Source organism: Petromyzon marinus, assembly GCF_048934315.1.
Source record: "Petromyzon marinus isolate PM22_M1 ecotype Great Lakes invasive population chromosome 83 unlocalized genomic scaffold, UKy_Petmar_22M1.pri1.0 chr83_unloc.2, whole genome shotgun sequence".
NCBI classification, from domain to species: Eukaryota; Metazoa; Chordata; class Hyperoartia; order Petromyzontiformes; family Petromyzontidae; genus Petromyzon; species Petromyzon marinus.
The window spans coordinates 487,126-503,878 of NW_027422635.1; the positions used below are offsets into that span (position 1 = coordinate 487,126).

A 16,753-nucleotide genomic window follows, 5' to 3' on the forward strand; every position below is an offset into this window, starting at 1 on the left:
ACACACCACACACTCACGTACACACACCCACTCATACACACACCACCCCAAACCACCAACCACTCAACACACACCCACTCATACATCACACCACTCATACACACTCCACTCACACACACACCACTCATACACACACCACTCATACACACACCACTCATACACACACCACTCATACACACACACTCATACACACAACCACTCATACACACACCACTCATACACACACCACTCATACACACACCACTCATACACACACCACTCATACACACACCACTCATACACACACACACTCATCACACACCACTCATACACACACACTCATACACACACCACTCATACACACACCACTCATACACACACACTCACACACACCCACTCATACACACACCACTCATACACACACACTCATACACACACCACTCATACACACACCACTCATACACACACCACTCATACACACACCACTCATACACACACCACACACACACACACTCATACACACACACCACTCATACACACACCACTCATACACACACACTCATACATACAGCACTCATACACACACCACTCACACACACACCACTCCACACCACTCATACACACTCACACAACATACACACACCACTCATACACACAGCACTCACACACACACCACTCATACACACACCACTCATACACACACCACTCATACACACACCACTCATACACACACCACTCATACACACACACACACTCATACACACACACACACACTCATACACACACACACACACATACACACACCACTCATACACACACCACACATACACACACACACTCACCTCACCACACACACACCACTCATACACACACACTCATACACACGCCACTCATACACACACACCACTCATACACACACACCACTCATACACACACCACTCATACACACACCACTCATACACACAGCACTCATACACACACCACTCATACACACACCACTCATACACACACCACTCATACACACACCACACATACACACACACACCACTCATACACACACCACTCATACACACACCACCATACACACACCACCATACACACCCCACACACACCACTCATACACACACACTCACACACACACCACTCATACACACACCACTCATACACACACACACACCCTCACTACACACAACCACTCATACACACACCACTCATACACCCCACTCATACACACACCACTCATACACACACACCACTCATACACACACCACCACACACCCCCACACACCCCACCACACACACACTCATACACACACACACACTCATACACACACCACACACACACACACACCACTCATACACACACCACACAACACACACCACTCATACACACACCACTCATACACACACCACTTCATACACACACCACTCATACACACACCACTCATACACACACCACTCATACACACACAACACTCATACACACACCACTCATACACACACCACTCATACACACACCACTCATACACACACCACTCATACACACCACCACCATACACACACACCACTCAACACACACACCACTCATACACACACCACTCCTACACACACCACTCATACACACACCACTCATACACACACACTCACACACACTCATACACACACACACACATACACACACCACTCATACACACACCACTCATACACACACCACTCATACACACACACCACTCATACACACACCACTCATACACACACACCCATACACACACCACTCATACACACACCACTCATACACACACCACTCATACACACACCACTCACACACACACCACTCACACACACACCACTCATACACACACCACTCATACACACACACCACTCATACACACACCACTCATACACACACCACTCATACACACACACCACTCATACACACACCACTCATACACACACCACTCATACACACACCACTCATATACACACACCACTCATATACACACACCACATCTACACACACCACTCATACACACACCACTCATACACACACCACTCATACACACACCACTCATACACACACCACTCATACACACACCACTCATACACACACACACACTCATACACACACACCACTCATACACACACCACTCATACACACACCACTCATACACACACCACTCATACACACAGCACTCATACACACACCACTCATACACACACCACTCACACACACACCACTCACAAACACGCCACTCACACACACGCCACTCACACACACACCACTCACACACACACCACTCATACACACACCACTCATACACACACCACTCATACACACACCACTCATACACACACACTCATACACACACACCACTCATACACACCCCACTCACACACACACCACTCATACACACACACCACTCATACACACACCACTCATACACACACCACTCATACACACACCACTCATACACACACCACTCATACACACACCACTCATACACACACCACTCATACACACACCACTCACACACACACCACTCATACACACACACCACTCATACACACACGACTCATACACACACCACTCATATACACACACCACTCATACACACACACGTTCATACACACACCACTCATACACACACCACTCATACACACACACCACTCATACACACTCACGCTCATGTACACACACACCTACACACACACGCACACACGTACACACACACGTACATACACATGTACACACGTACACACACACACGTACACACACACACACGTACACACACACACGTACACACACACACGTACACACACACACGTACACACGTACACACACGTACACACACACGTACACACAGACGTACACACGTACACACACACGTACACACACGAACACGTACACACAGACGCGTACACACACACGTACACACACACGTACACACACACGTACACACGTACACACACACACACACGTACACACAGACGCGTACACACACACGTACACACACACGTACACACGTACACACACACGTACACACACACGTACACACACACGTACACACACACACACACATACACACACACACACGTACACACACACACGTACACACACACGTACACACACACGCACACACACGTACACACACACGTACACACACACGTACACACGTACACACACACACACACACGTACACACACACGTACACACGTACACACACACACGTACACACACACGTACACACGTACCCACACGTACACACACACGTACACACGTACCCACACGTACACACACACGTATACACACACACATACACACACACACACGTACACACACACACACGTACACACACATGTACACACACACACACGTACACACACGTACACACGAACACATATACACACACACGTACACTTACACATGTACACACGTACACGTGTACACACGTACACACACACACGTGCACACGTACATACACACACACACACGTACACACACACACACGTACACACACACACGTACACACACACACGTACACACGCCAGTACACACACGTACATACACACACCACTCACACACACACACGCTCATGTACACACACACGTACACACACACACACACGTACACACACATACACACACACACACACACGTACACACACACGTACACACGTACACACACACACACACGTACACACACACCGCTCATACACACACACGTACACACACACACGTACACACACACGTACACACACACACACACACGTACACACACACGTACACACGTACACACACACACACACACGTACACACACACGTACACACACACACGCAATAGCACAATCAACCCGGGAATTCTGTCTCCCCCTCCCCTCCCCTCCATCCCCCCCCTCCCTCCCCCCTCTACCCCCCTCCCCTCTATCCCCCCCCTCCATCCCCCCCTCCCCCCCCCTCTATCCCCCCCCCCCCCCCGCAGGGATTTCTGGGCTGGGGCTGCTACTTGCTGGTGTTGCCGTTCCGGTTCACTTACCACACACTGCTGGGCCTGTGCAGGTGACCCCCTAGGTCACCGTGACCCCCTAGGTCACCATGACCCCCTAGGTCACCATGACCCCCTAGGTCATCAACACTACCCCCTAGGTCACCATGACCCCCTAGGTCACCATCACTACCCCCTAGGTCACCATCACTTACCACACACTGCTGGGCCTGTGCAGGTGACCCCCTAGGTCACCGTGACCCCCTAGGTCACCATGACCCCCTAGGTCACCATGACCCCCTAGGTCACCATCACTTACCACACCCTGCTGGGCCTGTGCAGGTGACCCCCTAGGTCACCATGACCCCCTAGGTCACCATGACCCCCTAGGTCACCATGACCCCCTAGGTCACCATGACCCCCTAGGTCACCATCACTTACCACACACTGCTGGGCCTGTGCAGGTGACCCCCTAGGTCACCATGACCCCCTAGGTCACCGTGACCCCCTAGGTCACCGTGACCCCCTAGGTCACCATCACTACCCCCTAGGTCACCATCACTACCCCCTAGGTCACCATCACTTACCACACCCTGCTGGGCCTGTGCAGGTGACCCCCTAGGTCACCATGACCCCCTAGGTCACCATGACCCCCTAGGTCACCATGACCCCCTAGGTCACCATCACTACCCCCTAGGTCACCATCACTTACCACACACTGCTGGGCCTGTGCAGGTGACCCCCTAGGTCACCATGACCCCCTAGGTCACCGTGACCCCCTAGGTCACCGTGACCCCCTAGGTCACCATCACTACCCCCTAGGTCACCATCACTACCCCCTAGGTCACCATCACTTACCACACCCTGCTGGGCCTGTGCAGGTGACCCCCTAGGTCACCATGACCCCCTAGGTCACCATGACCCCCTAGGTCACCATGACCCCCTAGGTCACCATCACTACCCCCTAGGTCACCATCACTTACCACACCCTGCTGGGCCTGTGCAGGTGACCCCCTAGGTCACCGTGACCCCTAGGTCACCATGACCCCCTAGGTCACCATCACTACCCCCTAGGTCACCATCACTTAGCACACCCTGCTGGGCCTGTGCAGGTGACCCCCTAGGTCATCATCATGACCCCCTAGGTCACCATGACCCCCTAGGTCACCATCACTACCCCCTAGGTCACCATCACTTAGCACACCCTGCTGGGCCTGTGCAGGTGACCCCCTAGGTCATCATCATGACCCCCTAGGTCACCATGACCCCCTAGGTCATCAACAACACTACCCCCTAGGTCACCACTACTACCACACCCTGCTGGGCCTGTGCAGGTGACCCCCTAGGTCACCGTGACCCCCTAGGTCACCATGACCCCCTAGGTCACCATCACTTACCACACCCTGCTGGGCCTGTGCAGGTGACCCCCTAGGTCACCATGACCCCCTAGGTCACCATGACCCCCTAGGTCACCAACAACACTACCCCCTAGGTCACCACTACTACCACACCCTGCTGGGCCTGTGCAGGTGACCCCCTAGGTCACCATGACCCCCTAGGTCACCATGACCCCCTAGGTCACCATGACCCCCTAGGTCACCATCACTTACCACACCCTGCTGGGCCTGTGCAGGTGACCCCCTAGGTCACCATGACCCCCTAGGTCACGACCCCCTAGGTCACCACGACCCCCTAGGTCACCATGACCCCCTAGGTCATCAACAACACTACCCCCTAGGTCACTACCCCCTAGATCACCACTACCCCCTAGGTCACTACCCCCTAGATCACCACTACCCCCTAGATCACCACTACCCTCTAGGTCACCACTACCCCCTAGGTCACCACTACCCTCTAGATCACCACTACCCTCTAGATCACCACTACCCCCTAGATCACCACTACCCCCTAGATCATCACTACCTTCTAGGTCACTACCCCTAGATCACCACTACCCCCTAGATCACCACTACCCCCTAGATCACCACTACCCCCTAGATCACCACTACCCCTAGATCACTACCCCTAGATCACCACTACCCCCTTGATCACCACTACCCCCTAGGTCACCACTACCCCCTAGGTCACCACTACACCCTAGATCACCACTACCCCCTAGATCACCACTACCCTCTAGATCACCACTACCCCTAGGTCACCACTACCCCTAGATCACCACTACCCTCTAGGTCACTACCCCCTAGGTCACCACTACCCCTAGGTCACCACTACCCCCTTGATCACCACTACCCTCTAGGTCACTACCCCCTAGGTCAACATCACTACCCCCTAGGTCACCACTACCCCCTAGATCACCACTACCCTCTAGGTCACTACCCCCTAGGTCACCACTACCCCTTAGGTCGCCACTACCCCCTAGGTCATCACTACCCCCTAGGTCACTACCCCCTAGGTCACCACTACCCCCTAGATCACCACTACCCCCTAGATCACCACTACCCCCTAGATCACCACTACCCCCTAGATCACTACTTTTGCATGTTGTGATTTTCTACGTGGTGGTGGTGGTTGTGGTGGTGGTGGTGGTTGTGGTGGTTACAGTGGTGGTGGTGGTTTTGGTGGTTATAGTTGTGGTGGTGGGTGTGGTGGTTATAGTTGTGGTGGTTTTGGTGGTTATAGTTGTGGTGGTGGGTGTGGTGGTGGGTGTGGTGGTTATAGTTGTGGTGGTGGTTATAATTGTGGTGGTGGGTGTGGTGGTGGTGGTTATAGTTGTGGTGTTTATAGTTGCGGTGGTTATAGTTGTGGTTGTGGTTGTTATAGTTGTGGTGGTTATAGTTGTGGTTCTAGTTGTGGTGGTGGTTATGGTGGTTATAGTTGTGGTGGTTATAGTTGTGGTTCTAGTTGTGGTGGTGGTTATGGTGGTTATAGTTGTAGTGGTTATAGTTGTGGTGGTTATAGTTGTGGTGGTTATAGTTGTGGTGGTGGTTATAGTTGTGGTGGTTATAGTTGTGGTGGTTATAGTTGTGGTGGTGGTTATAGTTGTGGTGGTTATAGTTGTGGTTATAGTGGTGGTGGTGGTGGTTATAGTTATGGTGGTTAATGTTGTGGTGGTTATAGTTGTGGTGGTTATGGTGGTTATAGTTGTGGTGGTTATGGTGGTTATAGTTGTGGTTATATTTGTGGTAGTGGTTATAGTTGTGGTGGTTATGGTGGTTATATTTGTGGTGGTTGTGGTTCTAGTGGTGGTGGTGTTGGTGATTCTAGTTGTGGTGGTGGCGGTGGTTCTAGTTGTGGTGGTGGTGGTTCTGGTTGTGGTGGTTCTAGTTGTGGTGGTGGTGGGTTCTAGTTGTGGTGGTTCTAGTTGTGGTGGTGGTGGTTATAGTTGTGGTGGTGGTGGTGGTTCTAGTTGTGGTGGTTCTAGTTGTGGTGGTGGTGGTTATAGTTGTGGTGGTGGTGGTGATGATGATGCAGGTTTGCCGTGCGTCTGTGGCGAGCTGATCCTCGCCTGCGAGTGAGCGATCCCCTGGTTCTAGTTGTGGTGGTGGTGGTTATAGTTGTGGTGGTTTTAGTTGTTGTGGTTCTAGTTGTGGTGGTGTTGGTGGCGATGATGATGCAGGTTTGCCGTGCGTCTGTGGCGAGCTGATCCTCGCCTGCGAGTGAGCGATCCCCTGGGGGACGTCACCAGCTTCATCGTCGCCTTCCGGGAACAATTCCCTGGAGACCAGGGGCGGTACCCAGCCTTCTACCAGGGATCATACAGCCAGGTACCACCACTACTACTACTACCACTACTGGTACCACTACTACTACTAGTACCACTACTACCACTACTAGTACCACTACTACTACTACTACCACTACTACTACTACTACAACCACTCCTACCACTACTACTACCACTACTGGTACCACTACTAATACTACCACCGCTACTACTACCACTACTACTACCACCACTACTACTACCACCGCTACTACTACTACCACTATTGGTACCACTACTACTACTACTACCACTACTACTACCACTACTGGTACCACTACTACTACTACCACTACTAGTACTACCACTACTACTACCACTACTAGTACTACCACTACTACTACAACCATTACAACCACTAGTACCACTACTACTACCACTACTGGTACCACTACTAATACTACCACCACTACTACTACCACTACTACTAGTACCACTACTACCACTACTAGTACCACTACTACTAGTACCACTACTACTACTACCACTACTACTACTACAACCACTCCTACCACTACTACTACCACCGCTACTACTACTACCACTCCACTACCACTACCACCACTACTAGTACCATTACTACCACTACTACTACCACTACTACCACTACTACTACCACTACAACCACTACTACTACTACCACCACCTCTACTACTACTACCACCACTACTACTATCAATACTACTACCACCACCACGACTAATACCACCACTACTACTACCAATACTACTACTGCTACTTCCACTAGTACTACTACTACTACAACCACTACTACCACTTCTACTACTACTACCACTACTACTACCACCACTACTACCACCACTACTACTACCGCCACCACTACTACTACTACCACCACTACTACCACCACTACTACTACCACCACTACTACTACTACTACCACCACCACGACTACTACCACCACTACTACTAACAATACTACTACCACCACTACTACTACCACCACTACTACTACCACCACTATTACTACTACCACCACTACTACTACCACCACTACTACCACCACCACTACTACCACCACTACTACTACCACCCTACTACTACTACCACCACTACTACTACCACCACTACTACTACCACCACTATTACTACTACCACCACTACTACTACCACCACTACTACTACTACCACCACTACTACTACCAATACTACTACTACCACCACTACTACTACCACCACTATTACTACTACCACCACTACTACTACCACCACTACTACTACCACCACTATTACTACTACCACCACTACTACTACTACCACCACTACTACTACCACCACTATTACTACTACCACCACTACTACTACTACCACCACTACTACTACTACCACCACCACGACTACTACCACCACTATTACTACTACCACCACTACTACTACTACCACCACTACTACTACCACCACTACTACTACTACCACCACTACTACTACTACCACCACTACTACTACTACCACCACCACGACTACTACCACCACTACTACTACCAATACTACTACTACCACCACTACTACTACCAATACTACTACTACCACTACTACTACCACCACTACTACTACTACCAGTACTACTACTACCACCACTACTACCACCACTACTACTACCAATACCACTACTACCACCACTACTACCACCACCACTACTACTACCAGTACTACTACTACCACCACTACTACCACCACTTCTACTACCACTAATACCATCACCACTACTACTACCACTATCTGTGTGTGTCTATCTGTGTGTATGTCTGTCTGTGTGTGTGTGTGTGTGTCAGTGTGTGTCTATCTGTGTGTGTGTCTATCTGTGTGTGTGTGTCTATCTGTGTGTGTGTCTATCTGTGCGTGTGTCTATCTGTGTGTGTGTGTCTATCTGTGTGTGTCTATCTGTGTGTGTCTATCTGTGTGTGTGTCTATCTGTGTGTGTGTGTCTATCTGTGTGTGTGTGTCTATCTGTGTGTGTGTCTATCTGTGTGTGTGTCTATCTGTGTGTGTGTCTATCTGTGTGTCTATCTACAGGTTCTGAGTGACGCTAAAACAGAACTTAGGTTCCTGCTCGTCTATCTGTGTGTGTCTATCTGTGTGTCTATCTGTGTGTGTCTATCTGTGTGTGTCTATCTACAGGCTCTGAGTGACGCTAAAACAGAACTTAGGTTCTTGCTTGTCTATCTGTGTGTGTCTATCTGTGTGTGTCTATCTGCGTGTGTCTATCTGTGTGTGTCTATCTGTGTGTCTATCTGTGTGTGTCTATCTGTGTGTGTCTATCTGTGTGTGTCTATCTACAGGCTCTGAGTGACGCTAAAACAGAACTCAGGTTCCTGCTTGTCTATCTGTGTGTGTCTATCTGTGTGTGTCTATCTTTCTGTGTGTCTATCTGTGTGTCTATCTGTGTGTGTGTCTATCTGTGTGTCTATCTACAGGCTCTGAGTGACGCTAAAACAGAACTCAGGTTCTTGCTTGTCTATCTGTGTGTGTCTATCTGTGTGTGTCTATCTGTGTGTCTATCTGTCTGTCTATCTGTGTGTGTCTATCTGTGTGTGTCTATCTGTGTGTGTGTATCTGTGTGTGTTTCTATCTGTGTGTGTGTCTATCTGTGTATGTGTGTCTGTCTGTGTGTGTGTGTGTGTCAGTGTGTGTCTATCTGTGTGTGTGTCTATCTGTGTGTGTGTCTATCTGTGCGTGTGTCTATCTGTGTGTGTGTGTCTATCTGTGTGTGTGTGTCTATCTGTGTGTGTGTCTATCTGTGTGTGTGTCTATCTGTGTGTGTGTCTATCTGTGTGTGTCTATCTGTGTGTGTGTCTATCTGTGTGTGTCTGTGTGTGTGTCTATCTGTGTGTGTGTCCATCTGTGTGTGTGTGTGTCCATCTGTGTGTGTGTCCATCTGTGTGTGTGTCTATCTGTGTGTGTCTATCTGTGTGTGTATCTATCTGTGTGTGTGTCTATCTGTGTGTGTCTATCTGTGTGTGTCTATCTGTGTGTGTCTATCTGTGTGTGTGTCTATCTGTGTGTCTATCTACAGGTTCTGAGTGACGCTAAAACATAACTTAGGTTCCTGCTCGTCTATCTGTGTGTGTCTATCTGTGTGTCTATCTGTGTGTGTCTATCTGTGTGTGTCTATCTACAGGCTCTGAGTGACGCTAAAACAGAACTCAGGTTCTTGCTTGTCTATCTGTGTGTGTGTGTCTATCTGCGTGTGTCTATCTGTGTGTGTCTATCTGTGTGTGTGTCTATCTGTGTGTGTCTATCTGTGTGTGTCTATCTACAGGCTCTGAGTGACGCTAAAACAGAACTCAGGTTCCTGCTTGTCTATCTGTGTGTGTCTATCTGTGTGTGTGTCTATCTTTCTGTGTGTCTATCTGTGTGTCTATCTGTGTGTGTGTCTATCTGTGTGTCTATCTACAGGCTCTGAGTGACGCTAAAACAGAACTCAGGTTCTTGCTTGTCTATCTGTGTGTGTGTCTATCTGTGTGTGTGTCTATCTGTGCGTGTGTCTATCTGTGTATATGTCTATCTGTGTGTGTCTATCTGTGTGTGTCTATCTGTGTGTGTATCTGTGTGTGTTTCTATCTGTGTGTGTGTCTATCTGTGTATGTGTGTCTATCTGTGTGTGTGTCTATCTGTGTGTGTGTCTATCTGTGTGTGTGTCTATCTGTGCGTGTGTCTATCTGTGTATATGTCTATCTGTGTGTGTGTCTATCTGTGTGTGTGTCTATCTGTGTGTGTGTCTATCTGTGTGTGTCTATCTGTGTGTGTCTACAGGCTCTGAGTGACGCTAAAACAGAACTCAGGTTCCTGCTTGTCTATCTGTGTGTGTCAATCTGTGTGTGTGTCTATCTGTGTGTGTCTATCTGTGTGTCTATCTACAGGCTCTGAGTGACGCTAAAACAGAACTCAGGTTCCTGCTCATCTATCTGTGTGTGTGTCTATCTGTGTGTGTGTCTATCTGTGTGTGTCTATCTGTGTGTGTCTATCTGTGTGTGTCTATCTATCTGTGTGTCTATCTGTGTGTGTGTCTATCTGTGTGTCTATCTGTGTGTGTGTCTATCTGTGTGTGTCTGTCTGTGTGTGTGTCTATCTGTGTGTCTATCTGTGTGTCTATCTGTGTGTGTGTCTATCTGTGTGTCTATCTACAGGCTCTGAGTGACGCTAAAACAGAACTCAGGTTCCTGTTCGTCTATCTGTGTGTGTCTATCTGTGTGTGTCTATCTGTGTGTGTGTCTATCTGTGTGTGTCTATCTGTGTGTCTATCTGTGTGTGTCTATCTGTGTGTGTCTATCTGTGTGTGTGTCTATCTGTGTGTGTGTCTATCTGTGTGTGTCTATCTGTGTGTGTGTCTATCTGTGTGTGTCTATCTATCTGTGTGTCTATCTACAGGCTCTGAGTGACGCTAAAACAGAACTCAGGTTCCTGTTCGTCTATCTGTGTGTGTCTATCTGTGTGTGTCTATCTGTGTGTGTCTATCTGTGTGTGTCTATCTGTGTGTGTCTATCTGTGTGTGTCTATCTGTGTGTCTATCTGTGTGTGTCTATCTGTGTGTCTATCTGTGTGTGTCTATCTGTGTGTCTATATGTGTGTGTGTCTATCTGTGTGTGTGTCTATCTGTGTGTGTGTCTATCTGTGTGTGTCTATCTGTGTGTGTGTCTATCTGTGTGTCTATCTACAGGCTCTGAGTGACGCTAAAACAGAACTCAGGTTCCTGCTTGTCTATCTGTGTGTGTGTCTATCTGTGTGTGTCTATCTGTGTGTGTGTCTATCTGTGTGTGTCTATCTACAGGCTCTGAGTGACGCTAAAACAGAACTCAGGTTCCTGCTTGTCTATCTGTGTGTGTGTCTATCTGTGTGTCTATCTGTGTGTGTGTCTATCTGTGTGTGTGTCTATCTGTGTGTGTGTCTATCTGTGTGTGTCTATCTGTGTGTGTCTATCTACAGGCTCTGAGTGACGCTAAAACAGAACTCAGGTTCCTGCTTGTCTATCTGTGTGTCTATCTGTGTGTGTCTATCTGTGTGTGTGTCTATCTGTGTGTGTGTCTATCTGTGTGTGTCTATCTACAGGCTCAGAGTGATGCTAAAACAGAACTCAGGTTCCTGCTTGTCTATCTGTGTGTGTGTCTATCTGTGTGTGTCTATCTGTGTGTGTGTCTATCTGTGTGTGTGTCTATCTGTGTGTGTGTCTATCTGTGTGTGTCTATCTGTGTGTGTGTCTATCTGTGTGTGTCTATCTGTGTGTGTGTCTATCTGTGTGTGTCTATCTATCTGTGTGTCTATCTACAGGCTCTGAGTGACGCTAAAACAGAACTCAGGTTCCTGTTCGTCTATCTGTGTGTGTGTCTATCTGTGTGTGTCTATCTGTGTGTGTCTATCTGTGTGTGTCTATCTGTGTGTGTCTATCTGTGTGTGTCTATCTGTGTGTCTATCTGTGTGTGTCTATCTGTGTGTGTGTCTATCTGTGTGTGTCTATCTGTGTGTCTATATGTGTGTGTGTCTATCTGTGTGTGTGTCTATCTGTGTGTGTGTCTATCTGTGTGTGTCTATCTGTGTGTGTGTCTATCTGTGTGTCTATCTACAGGCTCTGAGTGACGCTAAAACAGAACTCAGGTTCCTGCTTGTCTATCTGTGTGTGTGTCTATCTGTGTGTGTCTATCTGTGTGTGTGTCTATCTGTGTGTGTCTATATACAGGCTCTGAGTGACGCTAAAACAGAACTCAGGTTCCTGCTTGTCTATCTGTGTGTGTGTCTATCTGTGTGTCTATCTGTGTGTGTGTCTATCTGTGTGTGTGTCTATCTGTGTGTGTCTATCTGTGTGTGTCTATCTGTGTGTGTCTATCTACAGGCTCTGAGTGACGCTAAAACAGAACTCAGGTTCCTGCTTGTCTATCTGTGTGTCTATCTGTGTGTGTCTATCTGTGTGTGTGTCTATCTGTGTGTGTGTCTATCTGTGTGTGTCTATCTACAGGCTCAGAGTGATGCTAAAACAGAACTCAGGTTCCTGCTTGTCTATCTGTGTGTGTGTCTATCTGTGTGTGTCTATCTGTGTGTGTCTATCTGTGTGTGTCTATCTGTGTGTGTCTATCTGTGTGTGTGTCTATCTGTGTGTGTGTCTATCTGTGTGTGTGTCTATCTGTGTGTCTATCTGTGTGTGTGTCTATCTGTGTGTCTATCTGTGTGTGTCTGTCTGTGTGTGTGTCTATCTACAGGCTCTCAGTGACGCTAAAACAGAACTCAGGTTCCTGCTTGTCTATCTGTGTGTGTCTATCTGTGTGTGTCTATCTGTGTGTGTCTATCTACAGGCTCTCAGTGACGCTAAAACAGAACTCAGGTTCCTGCTTGTCTATCTGTGTGTGTGTCTATCTGTGTGTGTGTGTCTATCTGTGTGTGTGTGTATCTGTGTGTGTCTATCTGTGTGTGTCTATCTGTGTGTCTATCTGTGTGTGTGTCTATCTGTGTGTGTCTATCTGTGTGTGTCTATCTGTGTGTGTCTATCTGTGTGTGTCTATCTGTGTGTGTGTCTATCTGTGTGTGTCTATCTGTGTGTCTATCTACAGGCTCTGAGTGACGCTAAAACAGAACTCAGGTTCCTGCTTGTCTATCTGTGTGTGTGTCTATCTGTGTGTGTGTCTATCTGTGTGTCTATCTGTGTGTGTGTCTGTGTGTGTGTCTATCTGTGTGTCTATCTGTGTGTGTCTATCTGTGTGTCTATCTGTGTGTGTGTCTATCTGTGTGTGTGTGTCTATCTGTGTGTGTGTGTCTATCTGTGTGTGTCTATCTGTGTGTGTCTATCTGTGTGTCTATCTACAGGCTCTGAGTGACGCTAAAACAGAACTCAGGTTCCTGCTTGTCTCTCTGTGTGTGTCTATCTGTGTGTCTATCTGTGTGTGTCTATCTGTGTATGTGTCTATCTGTGTGTGTGTCTATCTGTGTGTGTCAATCTGTGTGTGTGTCTATCTGTGTGTGTGTCTATCTGTGTGTCTATCTACAGGCTCTGAGTGACGCTAAAACAGAACTCAGGTTCTTGCTCGTCTATCTGTGTGTGTGTCTATCTGTGTGTCTATCTGTGTGTGTGTCTATCTGTGTGTCTATCTGTGTGTCTATCTACAGGCTCTGAGTGACGCTAAAACAGAACTCAGGTTCCTGCTTGTCTATCTGTGTGTCTATCTGTGTGTGTGTCTATCTGTGTGTGTCTATCTGTGTGTGTGTCTATCTGTGTGTCTATCTGTGTGTCTATCTACAGGCTCTGAGTGACGCTAAAACAGAACTCAGGTTCCTGCTTGTCTATCTGTGTGTCTATCTGTGTGTGTGTCTATCTGTGTGTGTCTATCTGTGTGTGTGTCTATCTGTGTGTCTATCTGTGTGTCTATCTACAGGCTCTGAGTGACGCTAAAACAGAACTCAGGTTCCTGCTTGTCTATCTGCACGTGGAGCAACACCCAGACACCAACAACTTCTGCAGGCATGGAGGGGGAGGGGCTTGGGGGAGTAGGAGGGGCATGGGGCATGGGGGAGGGGCATGGGGGAGGGGGAGGGGCATAGGGAGGGGGAGGGGCTTGGGGGAGGGGGGAGGGGCATGGGGTAGGGGGGAGAGGGGCATGGGGTAGGGGAAGGGGCATTGGGAGGTGGAGGGGCATGGGGGAGGGGCATGGGGGAGCTTGGAGGGGCATGGGGGAGTGGGAGGGGCATGGGGAGGTGGAGGGGAATGGGGGAGGGGCATGCGGGAGTGGGAGGGGCATGGGGGAGCTTGGAGGAGCATGGGGGAGTGGGAGGGGCATGGGGAGGTGGAGGGGAATGGGGGAGGGGCATGGGGTAGAGGGAGGGGCATGAGGCATGGGGGAGGGGCATGGGGAGGGGCATGGGGGAGGGGCATGGGGAGGGGCATGGGGAGGGGCATGGGGGAGGGGCATGAGGCATGGGGGAGGGGCATGAGGCATGGGGGAGGGGCATGGGGAGGGCATGGGGGAGGGGCATGGGGAGGGGGAGGGGCAGCAACACTCCTCGGCCATCAGCACAATTCAGACTGGTGGTGGTGGTGTTGATGGTACTGGTGGTGGTGTTGGTGTTGATGGTACTGGTGGTGGTGGTGTTGATGGTACTGGTGGTGGTGGTGTTGATGGTACTGGTGGTGGTGGTGGTGTTGATGGTACTGGTGGTGGTGGTGTTGATGGTACTGGTGGTGGTGTTGATGGTACTGGTGGTGGTGGTGTTGATGGTACTGGTGGTGGTGTTGATGGTACTGGTGGTGGTGTTGATGGTACTGGTGGTGGTGGTGGTGTTGATGGTACTGGTGGTGGTGGTGTTGATGGTGGTGGTGGTGGTGTTGATGGTACTGGTGGTGGTGGTGGTGTTGATGGTACTGGTGGTGGTGGTGTTGATGGTGGTGGTGGTGGTGGTGTTGATGGTACTGGTGGTGGTGGTGGTGTTGATGGTACTGGTGGTGGTGGTGTTGATGGTACTGGTGGTGGTGGTGTTGATGGTACTGGTGGTGGTGGTGTTGATGGTACTGGTGGTGGTGGTGTTGATGGTACTGGTGGTGGTGTTGATGGTACTGGTGGTGGTGGTGTTGATGGTACTGGTGGTGGTGTTGATGGTACTGGTGGTGGTGGTGGTGTTGATGGTACTGGTGGTGGTGGTGTTGTTGATGGTACTGGTGGTGGTGGTGGTGTTGATGGTACTGGTGGTGGTGGTGTTGATGGTACTGGTGGTGGTGGTGGTGGTGTTGATGGTACTGGTGGTGGTGGTGGTGTTGATGGTACTGGTGGTGTTGATGGTACTGGTGGTGGTGGTGGTGGTGTTGATGGTACTGGTGGTGGTGGTGTTGATGGTACTGGTGGTGGTGGTGTTGATGGTACTGGTGGTGGTGGTGTTGATGGTACTGGTGGTGGTGTTGATGGTACTGGTGGTGGTGGTGTTGATGGTACTGGTGGTGGTGGTGGTGTTGATGGTACTGGTGGTGGTGGTGGTGTTGATGGTACTGGTGGTGGTGGTGTTGATGGTGGTGGTGGTGGTGTTGATGGTACTGGTGGTGGTGGTGGTGTTGATGGTACTGGTGGTGGTGGTGTTGA

At 49.4% G+C, this 16,753-nt stretch overlaps 1 protein-coding gene across 1 annotated transcript in view; it reads left to right on the forward strand.

Annotated features, from left to right (window-relative positions):
* The first annotated feature begins 3,956 nt into the window (after window positions 1-3,956).
* Window positions 3,957-16,753, forward strand: part of LOC116938298 (FAS-associated factor 2-A-like) — a 103,567-nt gene continuing 90,770 nt past the window's right edge. The window contains exons 1-3 of the mRNA XM_076058984.1: window positions 3,957-4,035; window positions 7,539-7,686; window positions 15,062-15,147. The gene's annotated coding sequence lies outside the window, so the exon portion shown is untranslated. The remainder of the gene's footprint in view (window positions 4,036-7,538; window positions 7,687-15,061; window positions 15,148-16,753) is intronic.